At 41.6% G+C, this 14,385-nt stretch overlaps 1 protein-coding gene across 1 annotated transcript in view; it reads left to right on the top strand.

The window, feature by feature from the left end:
* Window positions 1-14,385, top strand: part of LOC126266688 (M-phase inducer phosphatase-like) — a 362,129-nt gene that overhangs the window by 154,475 nt on the left and 193,269 nt on the right. The gene's annotated exons all lie outside the window — the stretch shown is intronic.

Here is a 14,385-nt window from a genome sequence, read left to right as displayed (position 1 = left end):
CCAATCTGCAGTGTATTATGTAAACAAATGAACTCCTATATATCAAATTAACGAGGAGCCTCTCCCTACGCTATTAGTGAGTGTCGGTATAGGGTGTTCAAAACAATGGTGTTTTCTGTAAGCACTCCAATGTATGACACTCTTAGACTGTTGTTTGCAATTTATAACATTCCTTGACAGACGTTCCTCTCCAGCATTCCATAGACGGATGTATATACGGGACTGAACAACTACCATGGTTCGACATTTTTAACAAATTCACTAGTATCCCACATTCAGCTATTAACACACTCAACAAATACTTCTGTTACTTGCCAAGCTTAAGGGGTACTTACTCTTGCATTGTTAGTGGGTTAAAATCAATGATACCACTTTGAGACTGCCATAGCAGCACATTAAAAAGCGGGTTAAATTACATTGTTAACATTTTCCTTCTCCTGTGCTGTTACGACCATCATTGGCGCTGCATAGGAGTGCACTTCATTTAAAACTAAGACAGCTGTATTCTAGAATGTGCTCCATAAGTGCGTGTGGCTTCCATCCACACCACACTGCTGTGTGCACAGTTATGACACTATAATGCTGTTGGTATGTGAATGAGACAAAGATTAGAAGCATCCTACACGCCTGACATAGAATGCTACCAGAAAGTGAGGAGGAGAATACCTTCTACCTCTGTCACACCGTCAAATACCCGAGAATTTTTTCATCTGGGAGAAAACTGGGAAAGCCCCGGGAATTTTTAGAATTCCGGGATATTTATCAGTTACATTTTTGTAATTTTGACTGGCAAGAATTAATACCCTAGCAAAGGATATTACAGTATCCCGCTCCTACAGCAGCTGTAGCAATAAAACACGAACGAGAGAAGAAAAAACTAAAACAAAACTTAAGTCGCAAAGGAATTGCGCCATGTATACAACAAACCACAGTGGTCATACAAGCGTCTGCCAACAGCAAAATGTGCCAAAGGCTTTAGGAAGACTATGCAATGAACGCTTCATAAAAACAAATTGGGTGCGTTGAGCGTGACGTCACAACTGTTCACATTAGATGACTTGTGAGAAGTTGCGAGCGGGCCCGTGCTCATGCGCTGTTGAGTCGCGCATATGTAGTACATTCTCCCGATTCTGACTACAAAAGTGTGGCTGTTAGCTGTATAAGCAGTAGCAGCTACCCGGAAAAATTTTACTGGCGCGCGCAAGCTGCCATATTCACTGGGAGCAAACCGGGGTATCTGCCCCGGGCCGCAATTTCAGTCAAGCATAAATCGCCTTGCAGAACAATGAAGTTATGGCTTTATTAATCTTTTCCGCTGAGACAGCCAATTTATTTGAAACTAAGTATTTAATTCCACACTATTGGCTAATTTCAACTGTTCGCTGCATTTAAAAGAGCAGGTTTTCATTTCTAGTACGTATGCCATTATGCCATAATAAAGGACCAAAAATGGGATAATACAGCACTGGTACTCCAAGAAAATTTACAACAGAGTCTGGACATATGTATGTGTACTTTAAGCCGAATTATGCATTTTAGTATGGTTTACGAAATTCCTCTGATGTCTTGTTTCGTTTATGACATAATGCAAGATCATCAAATGTTTTACACGTACGAACATGCGGGCTTCCTGCCTTATCGTAGCTGCCCAAGCGCGGTGACGACTTTTACCTGGCGCACCCTGGCAACTGCTGAAACGAACCTCTAACAGGTCGCGGGAAAATATTGCGAATGATTGATTGAAAAGGTTTACATTCAAAGTAAATTTTCTTTTACGCTAGATGAACAGTGTGCGAGAATGTGCAGTGAATTTCTTAAATCACAGAGGGTGTGACTCGCATTTAAAAATCATGTTTGAGGACGACCATTTAAAAAAAAAAAAAACTTCGAGGCCACAAGATCAGACATTTAAGTCGGTATTAAAAATTTTACTGGCGAATTTGTGTGATGTATATTAAAGTGTAACACAAAAAAGGTCAACATAATACAGCCATTTGCAGCTTATTAATCGTCGAGACCAATATTATGTGTGAAAGCTTTGCTTTGCTTGTAGCAACACTGTGTATTAATTTAAACCATTAACCTTTCCTATTTGTGTGTACGCTTAACTTACTAGTGATCATGCTATTGGCTGACTACATGTGTCCTATGCTCTGAATATCGGCTGGCGAGTTCACGTGACATGAGCTATGACTGGCTTACAAAATCGCATCGCAAATTCGATTTCAATGCTTCGGTAAGTAACATGCTGTGTTTGGTGGCATTCGAATTTTAACTTTCGTAATACGAGAATATACAGTGTACATGGTTTTTTAACTGAGTTTCATTTTCGAAAGGGCTGGGAAATTCTTCATCGGTGTACAAAACCATAACCATTCAAAGGATTGTTTTACTGTTCTGAGGAAAAGTATACTGTCATGTAACACGGAAAAAGTGTATTTTCACCCGGGAGAAAGTGTATTTTTAAGTGGGAAATCCGCGAATTTTTCCCTTGTCCGCGTATACACCCTGTAGATACCTGCCAGCTGGAAGTAGCTGGCTGAGCCACATCGTCACGAGACAGCCCAGATAGGAGGATACGGGCCTAGCATCAGTAAGGTGCAACTCGCCAGATTGCTGGCTGTATTAATGACTCTATAAATTGCACTCTAAAACCTAAAAATATTTCCCGTAGTGAGTGTTCATTAGAAAAATATCACAAATGAGCAATTGTCCATCAATTTACTCTTCCATTGCCCACCTCCCCCCCCCCCCCCCCCCCCTCATAGCTTTAAACTCGCTCCTCAAGTATGAAATTGGTGGATTCCTAAGATTTCCACGTGGATTTGACACTGTGTAACACGTTAGGCATACATAGGGGTAGGAGAAATCCAGTATTGGTCTTGTACACTATCATTGGAAAAAGCTGTTACTGTAAAATACATAGACGTAACCCACCTAAAAAAAAGTGGACGCGGAAGTCAGGCTTCCAGAGACATCAATCACCCTCGAAAGATGGAATTCGCAAAAGAAACACTGCTACTGATAAAAATAATTTTCCTTGATTTGTGGAGCAGCTGCGTCATATGGATGTTGCGATATAATACTCCATTCGAATATATCACAGAAAGAACCTTGTGAAAAAGGCAATGTATTTCTTGTAAAATATAAGGGATATTAGGACATGTATGGAGGTACTCGTACATTGGTAACTACTTGCTCCATACATAAGAATGATGTGGTAGGAAAGTCGTTAATACTCCTACCATTGACCCACCACCGTGCACTGTACAGGTAGCTGGATGTTTGTTTGGACGTAAGGTATTAGTTGGTGATGCTGGTGCCTGGAAGAGGGCAGTAGCCAATTTCAGGAATACCTGTTCAGTATTGGTGATTGCTCGTGTAGTTTACCTGAACGTGTATCAATGTAACTATTGCTCCTAAAAAGGCATATAAATCCTCCAATGTACAATTATGCTATCGCTGCAAACATCAGCTGTGGTAGAATATCTGGGAGTAAATATCAGGAGCTAGCTGAAATACGGATCTCGTTCGAATTCAGTTGCAGGAATCTTGCATGATGGTACTTAATCATCCAGGAAAGGAGTGTGCTACGGAACACCTATTGCACTGATCTTTGTTATAAATATTTGGTCATCGGGCAGAGAGCATTGCCAGGGTTGATACTAAAAGAGAGGAATTTACTGATAAGAGAAGTAAAATCCAGAAGCGTATGTTGCAGGCAATACATTACTTCGTCCTGCACATGCCTCGTGAAATGACTGCAGAGAGCAGTTGGGGGTGTTTCCCGACAGTCACTCTTTTTGCGTGGATAGAGCATGTTCATGCACACACTACCTCACACCGTAAGGCTGTATATGGGTGTATCTGACCTCTTGATACAGTTCACGGCATAACACTAACCAGTATCGTCTTTGAAAGCTATTGTATTTCAAATGCTGTTGAAGTTTCTAAAAACATACGTAGATCACACAGTGTCAATTCACAAGAGAGGATAGGGGCTAGAGTGTGCGATATGCTCTACACTAATCGAAATCTGATACCGTGCAAATACTATAGTAAGCATAGCGTAACACCTGTGTTGCTCTGGATAACTATAAATCTACGCCCATCTGTATTCTCGGCATTAAAAACTGTATACCGAGCGGGGTGGCGCAGTGGTTAGACACCGGACTCGCATTCGGGAGGAAGACGGTTCAATCTCGCGTCCGGCCATCCTGATTTAGGTTTTCCGTGATTTCCCTAAATCACTCTAGGCAAATGCCGCGATGGTTCCTCTGAAAGGGCACGGCCGACTTCCTTCCCCATCCTTCCCTAATCCGATGAGACCGATGACCACGCTGTCTGGTCTCCTTCCCCGAACAACCAAACCAACCAACCAACGAAAAACGGTATCTTGTGTAGCAGTCACAAAAATGATGGTAGCACACACAGTCTGATAGACAGTGGTTAAATAATGTAAGTGGAATGGATGGGAAATCAGTAGTACTGATATGAAGTACAGTGGCTTGCGGATGTGTGTTCATATGTTGGCTGTTACCCCTATAGGAGGAATACACCACTAATATGTTGTGTCGATGTACATCAATATGCATCTTTTTATTTCATAGGTCTTAAGAATAAAGTATTATGAAGTGATGCTGTCATTCCTAAGATTTTAAGAAAATAATTCAGTGTATCGAACAGACTTCAGGAAGCCCATGTTAATGAAACTAATAGGACTTCAGCAAATAAAATGGATGTTTACTAGTCTATGCCACAATAGAAGTATATATCAAGAAACTTATTGTAAATGATTCAGATAATATTCATAGGAATACGTTGCATAACTTCTGCATAATATTTTTATCACGTTAACGATCTCCCCCTGATTTATATGTACACAGTTACAGACTGGAGGGAGCAGAGAACATTTATAACATTAATTCAGTCTTGATTTGCAGGAAAGCGTACTTGTACGCTAACCAACTTTCATGTGCTTTTATCACCGCAGTAGACAAATTCCAGCACGAGAATAGTGCTACAAATGATTCCTACAAAAAAGGGGTCAAACCTAATATGATCATATCTATATTTTTATGGTGCTGTAGAGAACAAATTCCAGGACTGAGAAAAAGATGTATTTCTCTCTAGCTTTAATACTATGGGACTGTCCATGCAGTTGATCCATTAGAACACATATTTTGACGACAGGTGGTTTCACTTCATAGCAAATCAGATTTGTTTGTTTTGAATAACATACTGCTGTTAAAGCATGGGACACTGACAGGCTCTCACTGGCTGGCTGTTGAATAACATTTCACCTTGACATTGACAGCTGTGGCGAGTGGGGGGAGGCACACAACAAGGTGATGCGGGTGGGATTCCTGTGGACCAGACCTTTTTCCGTCTCTAAGGAAATGACTTCAGAATCTGTAAATGAGTTTTCTAACGCATTGCAAACTATGCATAATATTCAAAATAGCGGCATATCTTCTATGTCCTTCACGTTTTTAGTATCATGTAAATTTAGAAGGGTTAAAATTATGATTACTGGTATAAAATTAGGCAAACGCTGGACAATAATATTACTTGCTAGTCTTAAGTCACGGAGAAGTGTGTAGACAAAATGTGTATATTCGTTACAGTCCAGCCACTTAGGATGATAGTAACTTACTTTTTATGAATTCATTTGAATCTTATTTCCATCAGTTGCAGTATGGTAATGGGAGTAACCTATTTTTTGCTCTGCAGTGCAAGATCTTACCGCTAAGTTATAACATCTGCACGGTTTTGTAGTACTTATGGATGCGGTTTCTCTCTCCAACAATACGTAGTGACCTAACAGAAAAGCGACTATAATGGTGGTGGTTTTATGGTCTTCAGTCCAGAGACTGGTTTGATGCAGCTCTCCATGCTACTCTACCATGAGCAAGCTTCATCATCTCAAGAGTACCTACTGCAACCTACGTCCTTCTGAATCTGCTTAGTGTATTCATCTCTTGGTCCCCCTCCAAGATTTTTACCCTCCACGCTTCCCTCCAATGATAAATTTGTGATCCCTTGATGCCTCAGAACATGTCCTACCAACCTATCCCTTCTTTTAGTCTAGTTGTGCCACAAATTTCCCTTCTATTCAATTCTATTCAGAATCTTCTCATTAGTTATGTGATGTACCCATCTAATCTTCAGCATTCTTCTGTACCACCACATTTCGAAAGCCTCTATTCTCTTATTGTCTAAACTGTTTGTCGTCCATGTTTCACTTCCATACATGGCTACACTCCATACAAATACTTTCAGAAAAGACTTCCCGGCACTTAAATCTATACTCGATGATAAAACATGTCTCTTCTTCAGACACGCTTTCCTTGCCATTGCCAGTCTAAATTTTATGTCCTCTATACTTCGACCATCATCATTGCTCCCCGAATAGCAAAACTCATCTACTACTGTAATTTCCTAATCGAATTCCCTCAGAATCACTCGACTTAATTCGACTACATTCCATTATCCTCGTTTTACTTTTGTTGATGTTCATCTTATATCCTCCTTTCAAGACCCTGTCCATTCCGTTCAACTGCTCTTCCAAGTCCTTTGCTGTCTCTGACAGAATTACAATGTCATCGGCGAACCTCGAAGTTTTTATTTGTTCTCCATGGATTTTAATACCTACTCCGAACTTTTCTTTCGTTTCCTTCACTGCTTGCTCAATGTACAGATTGAATAACATCGAAGATAGGCCACAACCTTGTCTCACTCCCTTCCCAACCACTGCCTCCCTTTCATGTCCCTCTACTCTTACAACTGCCATCTGGTTTCTGTACAAATTCTAAATAGCCTTTTGCTCCCTGTATTCTACCCGTGCCACCTTCAGCATTTGAAAGAGAGTATTCCAGTCAACATTGTCAAAAGCTTTCTCTAAGTCTATAAATGCTAGAATCGTAGGTTTACCTTTCCTTAATCTATCTTCTAATATGATTAGTAAGGTGAGTATTGCCTCACGTGTTCAAACATTTCTACAGAATCAAAACTGATCTTCCCCGAGGTCCGCTTCTACCAGTTTTTCCATTCGCCTAAAGAATTCGTGTTAGTATTTTGCAGCCATGGCTTATTAAACTGATAGTTCCGTAATTTTGACATGTCAGCACCTGCTTTCTTTGGGATTGCAATTATGATATTGTTCTTGAAGTCTGAGGGTATTTCGCCTTTCTCATATATCTTGCTCACCAGATGGTAGTGTTTCGTCAGGGCGCTCTCCCAAGGCTGACAGTAATTCTAATGGAATGTTGTCTACTCCCGGGTCCTTGTTTCGACTCAGGTCTTTCAGTGCTCTGTCAAACTCTTCACGCAGTATCGTATCTCCCATTTCGTCTTCATCTTCATCCTCATCCATTTCCATAATATTGTCCTCAAGAACATCGCCCTTGTATAGATCCTCTATATACTCCTTCCACCTTTCTGCTTTCCATTCCTTGCTTAGAACTGGTTTTTCACCTAAGCACTTGATATTCATACAAGTGGCTCTCTTTTCTCCAAAGGTCTCTCTAATTTTCCTGTAGGCAGTACATATGTTATCCCTAGTGATATATGCCTCTACATCCTTACATTTGTCCTCTAACCAACTTTGCTTAGCCATTTTGCACTTCCTGTCGATCTCATTTTTCATTTTTCTCATTTTTCAGATGTTTGTATTCATCCTTGCCTGCTTCATTTACTGCATTTTTGTATTTTCTCCTTTCATTAGTTAGATTCACTATTTCTTCTGTTACCCAAGGATATCCACTAGTCAATGTCTTTTTACCTACTTGATCCTCTGCTGGCTTTACTATTTCATCTTTCAAAGCTACCCTTCTTCTTCTACTGTGTTTCTTTCCCACATTCTTGTCAATAGTTCCCTAATGCCCTTCCTGAAGCTCTCTACAACCTCTGGTTCTGTCAGTTTATCCAGGTCCCAGCTCCTCAAATTCCCACCTTCTCAAAGTTTCTTCCGTTTTAATCGACTAGATTGTGGTCAGAGTCCACAACTGCCCCTGGAAATGTCTTACAATTTAAAACGTGGTTCCTAAATCTCTGTCTTACCATTATATAATCTATCTGAAACCTCCTAGTATCTCCAGGCTTCTTCCATGTGTACAACCTTCTTGCATGATTCTTGAACCAAGTGTTAGCTATGATTAAGGTAGACTCTATTCAAAATACTACCAGGCGGCTTCCTCTTTCATTCCGCGCCCCCATTCCATATTCACCTACTTCGTTTCCTTCTCTTCCTTTTCCTACTGTCGAATCCCAGTCACCCATAACTATTAAATTTTCGTCTCCCATCAGTATCCGAAAAATTTCTATTATGTCGTCATACATTTCATCAATTCTTTCATCTGCGGAGCTAGTTGGCAACTAAACTTGGATTACTGTAGTAGGCGTGGGCTTCATGTCTATCTTGGCCTCAATAATGCGTTCACTATGCTGTTTGTAGTAGCTTACCCGTACTCCTATTTCCTTTATTCATTATTAAACCTACTCCTGCATTACCCCTACTTGATTTTGCTTCTCCTGCCACCGAACTTCACTAAGTTCCACTATATCTATATTTAACCTATCCGTTTCCTCTTTTAAATTTTCTAACCTACCTACCTGATTAAGTGATCTGACATTTCACGCTCCGATCCGTAGAATGTCAGCTTTCTTTCTCCTGATAACGATGTCCTCCTGAGTAGTCCCCGCCCGGAGATGCGAATGAGGTACTATTTTACCCCCGGAATATTTTACCCGAGAGGACGCCATCATCATTTAACCATACAGTAAAGCTGCATGCCCTCTGGAAAAATTACGGATGTAGTTTCCCTTGCTTTCAGCCGTTCGCAGTACCAGCACAGCCAGGCCGTTTTGGTTAGCGTTACAAGGCCAGAGTAGTCAATCATCCAGACTGTTGCCCCTGCAACTACTGAAAAGGCTGCTGCCCCTCTTCAGGAGCCACACGTTTCTCTGGCCTCTCAACAGATACCCCTCCGTTGTGGTTGCACGTACGGTACGGCTATCTGTATCGCTGAGGCACGCAAGCCTCCCCACCGACGGCAAGGTCAATGGTTAATTGGTGTTATTAGTATGAAATTTTGGTATTTGCTCATGGACCACATTTTTCATACTCCATTACATGTTTTCCATATCTTTCCAGATTCTATGTGTAAATATACAGGAATGTTCGTGCTATTTCTGCACATCCTAACAGGCTTCTTTAGCACTGAGCAGTGATTGAAATTCATTCAACACTGATTCAGATTCCATCACCAAGACAAGAGAATCTACAACGTGTCTGCAAGATCATTTCTACTTCGTTTTCCCAAATATCCATGCAGGAAAATAAAATAAATCCATCTACACACAGTGCTAATTACGCCCCCCCCCCCCCCCCCCCCCCGCACACACACACACAAATTGTAAACATCATTACCACGTCCCTGGTAGTCTTCCTCTTTTACACAGAAGTTATGGTTTGGTATTATGTAGTTGCGTAACTACATTTTGTTAAGAAAAATCCAAACAAAGTCTTGATTATATTCTCATACAAGCTGACTCTTGATCCATTAGGACATGCATATTAATGTCAGCCAACTTCTCTTTATATGAAATAGCCATAGGTTTACACTACAAATGGTTATCCAGCAGTTCGCTCGAAACGGCCTTTTCCCAATATGCTCGTTGAAGTATGCACACATTTGTCTTGAGACCAGCTCTCTACAATGTCCCACCTTTCAACAATGAAAGGGTGTGCGTGTGCGCGCGCGCGGTGACAAGTCTTGCGATACGTCCTTTTGCCTGGAGTAGTGTACCAACTCAACGTGGAATGGGCCCAATGAGTCATTGACAGTTCCTTGCGGAAATACTGACCCAAGGTGCCTCTAAGCTGTCGATGGCTGCGAAAGCAATGCTGGTGCAGGATTTTGTGCATGAAGTGAACTCTCAACTATGTCCCGTAAATGTTCAGTGAGATTAATGTTGGGCGTTAAAGGTGGCGAAACCATTCGCGCGAATTGTCCAGAATGTTCTTCAGACCAGCTGCAAACAATTGTGGCCCTTTGGCAGGGCACATTCTCATCCACAAAAACTTTATTGTTGTCTGGGAAAATGACGTCGATAAATGGCTGCAGACGGTCACCAAGTAGCTGAACGTGCAGAGGATATCAGTGATCCATGTAAGTACAGGCAACAGCATTACCGAGCCATATCTGGCTTGCACAGTGGCTTGATGACATCTTGGGACCTTAAACTCTGTGGGGTCTGTGCCACACTTCAACGCTACCATCAGCATTTACAAAGTGAAATGGGGACTCATTTGACCAGGCCACGGTTTTCTAGTTGTCTATGTTTCTGCTGATATGGTCGCAATACCAGAAACGGTGCTGCATGCAATTTCGCTCTATTAGCAAAGACAATGGAATCGGTGTTCGGCTGCCGTATTCCGTTAACGTCGTATTCCGCCGCACTGTCGTAATTCGTTGGTTTGTCATACGTACTACATCGGTTTCTGCTTTTATTTCAAGCAGTGTTGCTTGTCTGATAGCGCTGACAACTCTACTCTAACGCCGCTGTTTTCGGTCGTTAAGTGAAGGCCGGGGGCCGTTGCGTTGCCCTAACGCCTGAAATTTGATATTCGCGACACAATCTTGAGACTGTGGATCTTGGGAAATCAAATTCCCAAACGATTTTCGAAATGAAATGTCCAGTCCGTCTATCTCCAACTACCATTCTGTGTTCAGTGTTCGTTAATTTGATTCATGCGACCATAAAGATGTCGGAAACCGTTTCACATGAATCACCTGAGCACAAATGAGAGCTCCGCCAACGGACTGCGCTTTTATACCTTGTGTACACGGTACTACCGATAGTGTATATGGTTACCGTTACCCCATGACTTTCGTCACATCAGTGGAAGTCCTACTGCGGATGTCACGAACTTTGATTACTCCTTCTGTATAAATTATAAATACAGATATTAAATATTCCAATGTAGTATGTGGAGTTAAGTATTTTTTTCGTATGTGTAAGAATACATTTCCTGTAATTGCTTTCCTTAGCAGCTCTCTTTAACATCTAACAGTGATTCGGAATAACATTATCATTTTATGATTTTTTTCCTTAATACCTATGAAACAGCAAGAAGCATATTTAAATACAACGTACATTGCTGCAGCCTACTAGTGTTACATCCATCGTGCAGAGAGAGCAGCCAACATCTACTCACACATTCCACAAGCCACTACATTTGATAATAATATTAACGATTGCCCTTCCATTCCGCTCTCAAACACTGTTGGATTAAGCAATGATTGTGTATTTGCCCCTCTGTGTGCCCTAATTTTTTTCATACTCGCTACACCAGATACAGTTTTGAATGGCGAGAATGTGGGTGGAGGCAGATTTTTACCTCTCCAGAGGAATTATCAAAGAAGCCTTGCTACAGCATATTTCATGATAGTAGGCTAAGTTTAATATCTGCATAATATCAGATTTCGAGTAGAGTAGAGTATATCCCCCCCACCGCATCACATGGGCACTGTAAACTCTTCTTCTTAAATTACTTCATATGTTTTTTTAGGAACTTCAACAGAATTCGAAATGCAACAGCTTTCTGAAACAATCAAAGTTAGCGTCAATAGAGGGACTGTACCAAGAAGTCAGATTAATAACAATCACTTACTACCTCGTGATGGGTGGAAGAGATTGACGTCCATGCTGCTCCATTGGGGTGGAAAGTATGGCTGGCAGTAAACATCCGTAATAACTCGTTTTTGTGATCGCACGAGACGTGTACGCGAGGAAATACGAAGAGAGGAAGTAAAAAAGTAAATAAACTTTTGCCGTTTTTAGCCGTAGAGTTAGGTAACACTGTTGGTATCATGGGCGCAAGTATTGTCATCTGAAACAATTCTATATGACGCCACCATAATTGGCGCGTTAGTAGTTTTGTAGCAGGCCGCGAAACATGGCAGCTCCATTGTCGACAAGCACCAAATAGGAAATAAGATTAGTGATTCGCGTTTTGTATGCGGAAGTAATTGAACGTGCGGAAATTATTCTTAGAATGCACCCGCGGTGTGGTGACAGCTGTTTATCGCGAAACAAGGTATACGAATGGGTAGAGCGCTTGAAACAGGGAAGAACTACTCAGTGACGAGGAAAGATAGGGTAGGCCATCGGCGTAAACAGCTGACAATTTGGAAGTCGTTGAGGGTAAGGTCATGGAAAACAGACGAGTCACAGTGGATGAAATCGCCACTATACATATCAGTCGTGGTTCAATGTACTCCATCTTACACGAAAGCCTAAGTTTCCGGAAAGTGTGTGCAAGGTGGGTACCGAAAGAATTGTCAGCGCTGCATAAGGCGCAAAGGATGGACACCTCTCGGAAATATTTGACACATTATCATCGCGAGGGAGACGGGTTTTACAGCAAATCGTTACTGTAGACGAAACGTGAGTGCTTCATTATGGACGGGGAAATAAGATCGCGGCCGTGGTTTGGAAACACCCACCGTCACCAGCAGTTAAGAAATTTAAAACATCAACCATCAGTTTGTAACATCATGCCAACACGACATAGAAGGTGTGGTAGCCGTTGACCTCCCCGAAAGAGGCGAAACTATGAACAGTGAAAGCTGTTGTGATGTGGTGCGAACTGAACTGAAACCTCCAGTGAGGTTCCAACGTCGCGCAAAATGCGAATAGGTGTCACCCTAAAGCAGGATAACGCTCGCCCACATTCTGTCAATCGGACGGCCGAAACAATGAGTTAGGATTCGAATTGCTGGAACACCAGTAATGCAGTCCAGACCTGGTTCCAAGCGATTTCCATATGTTTGGAACATTCACCGGAATACTTGGGAAGGCAGGGGAACCAGATCTGTCATTGACTATATAATAACAGATCAGGAATTCAGAAAGGCTGTGAGGGACACGCGTGTATTCAGGGGATTCTTTGATGGCACTAGTCATTATTTAATCTGCAGTGAAATTGGGATTGAGAGTCCGAAAGTGCAGGAGGTCAGGTCCATATGTAGGAGGATAAGAGTGGGGAAACTTCATGGTAAGGAAATCAGGCACAAGTACATAACAGCGATCTCAGAAAGGTACCAGTTAGTTGAATGTAGTCAATTACAGTCGTTGGAAAAGGAATGGACAAGGTACTACAGGGACACAGTACTAGAAGTGGCTAAAGAATGTCTAGGAATAGTAGTGTGTAAAAGTAGGATGAAGCAAACAGCTTGGTGGAATGACACAGTCAAGGCAGCCTGTAAAAGGAAAAAAAAGCGTATCAAAAATGGCTACATACTAGAACTCAGGTAGACAGAGAAAGTAATGTTGAAGAAAGAAACAAAGCCAAACAGATAATTGCAGCATCCAAGAAGAAATCTTGGGAAGGCTTTGGAAACAGGTTGGAGACTATGGGCCAAGCTGCTGGAAAACCATTCTGGAGTGTAATTAGCAGTCTTCGAAAGGGAGGTAAGAAGGAAATGACAAGTATTTTGGACAGGTCAGGAAAACTGCTGGTGAATCCTGTGGATGCCTTGGGCAGGTGGAGGAAATATTTTGAAGAGTTGCTCAATGTAGGTGAAAATACGATCAGTAATGTTTCTGATTTCGAGGTAGAATGGGATAGGAATGATGATGGAATTAGGATCACATTTGAGGAAGTGGAGAAAATGCAGTGCAATAAAGCAGCTGGGGTGGCTGTAATTAAGTCAGAAATCATCAAATACTGTGGAATGTCGGGTCTTATATGGCTACACAGGATAATTGAAATGGCCTGGGAGTCGGGACAGGTTCCATCAGACTGGGCAAAAACAGTAATCAGACCAATCTTTAAACATGGAAACAGAAAAGATGGTAACAACTACAGAGGTATCTCTTTAATCAGCGTTGTGGGTCAAATCTTCTCAGATATTGTTGAAAGGAAACTGCGAGTATTAGTTGAGGACCAATTGGATGAAAATCAGTGTGGGTTTAGGCCTCTTAGAGGTTGTCAGGACCAGATCTTCAGCAAATAATGGAGAAGTGTTACGAGTGGAACAGGGAATTGTATCTATGCTTTATAGATCTAGAAAAGGCATATGACCGATTTCCTAGGAGGAAGTTATTGTCTGTTCTACGAGATTATGGAATAGGAGGCAAACTTTTGGAAGCAATTAAAGGTCTTTACATGGATAGTCAGGCAGCAGTTAGAGTTGACGGTAAATTGAATTCATGGTTCAGAGTAGTTTCAGGGGTAAGACAAGGCTGCAACCTGTCTCCACTGTTGTTCATATTATTTATGGATCATATGTTGAAAACAATAGACTGGCTGGGTGAGATCAAGATATGTGAACACAAAATAAGCAGTCTTCCATATGCAGATGACTTGGTTGTGAT

This window comes from Schistocerca gregaria, chromosome 4 (assembly GCF_023897955.1).
Source record: "Schistocerca gregaria isolate iqSchGreg1 chromosome 4, iqSchGreg1.2, whole genome shotgun sequence".
NCBI classification, from domain to species: Eukaryota; Metazoa; Arthropoda; class Insecta; order Orthoptera; family Acrididae; genus Schistocerca; species Schistocerca gregaria.
The sequence above is the reverse complement of the archived record's forward strand: the minus strand, read 5'-3'. Positions and strand labels throughout refer to the sequence as shown.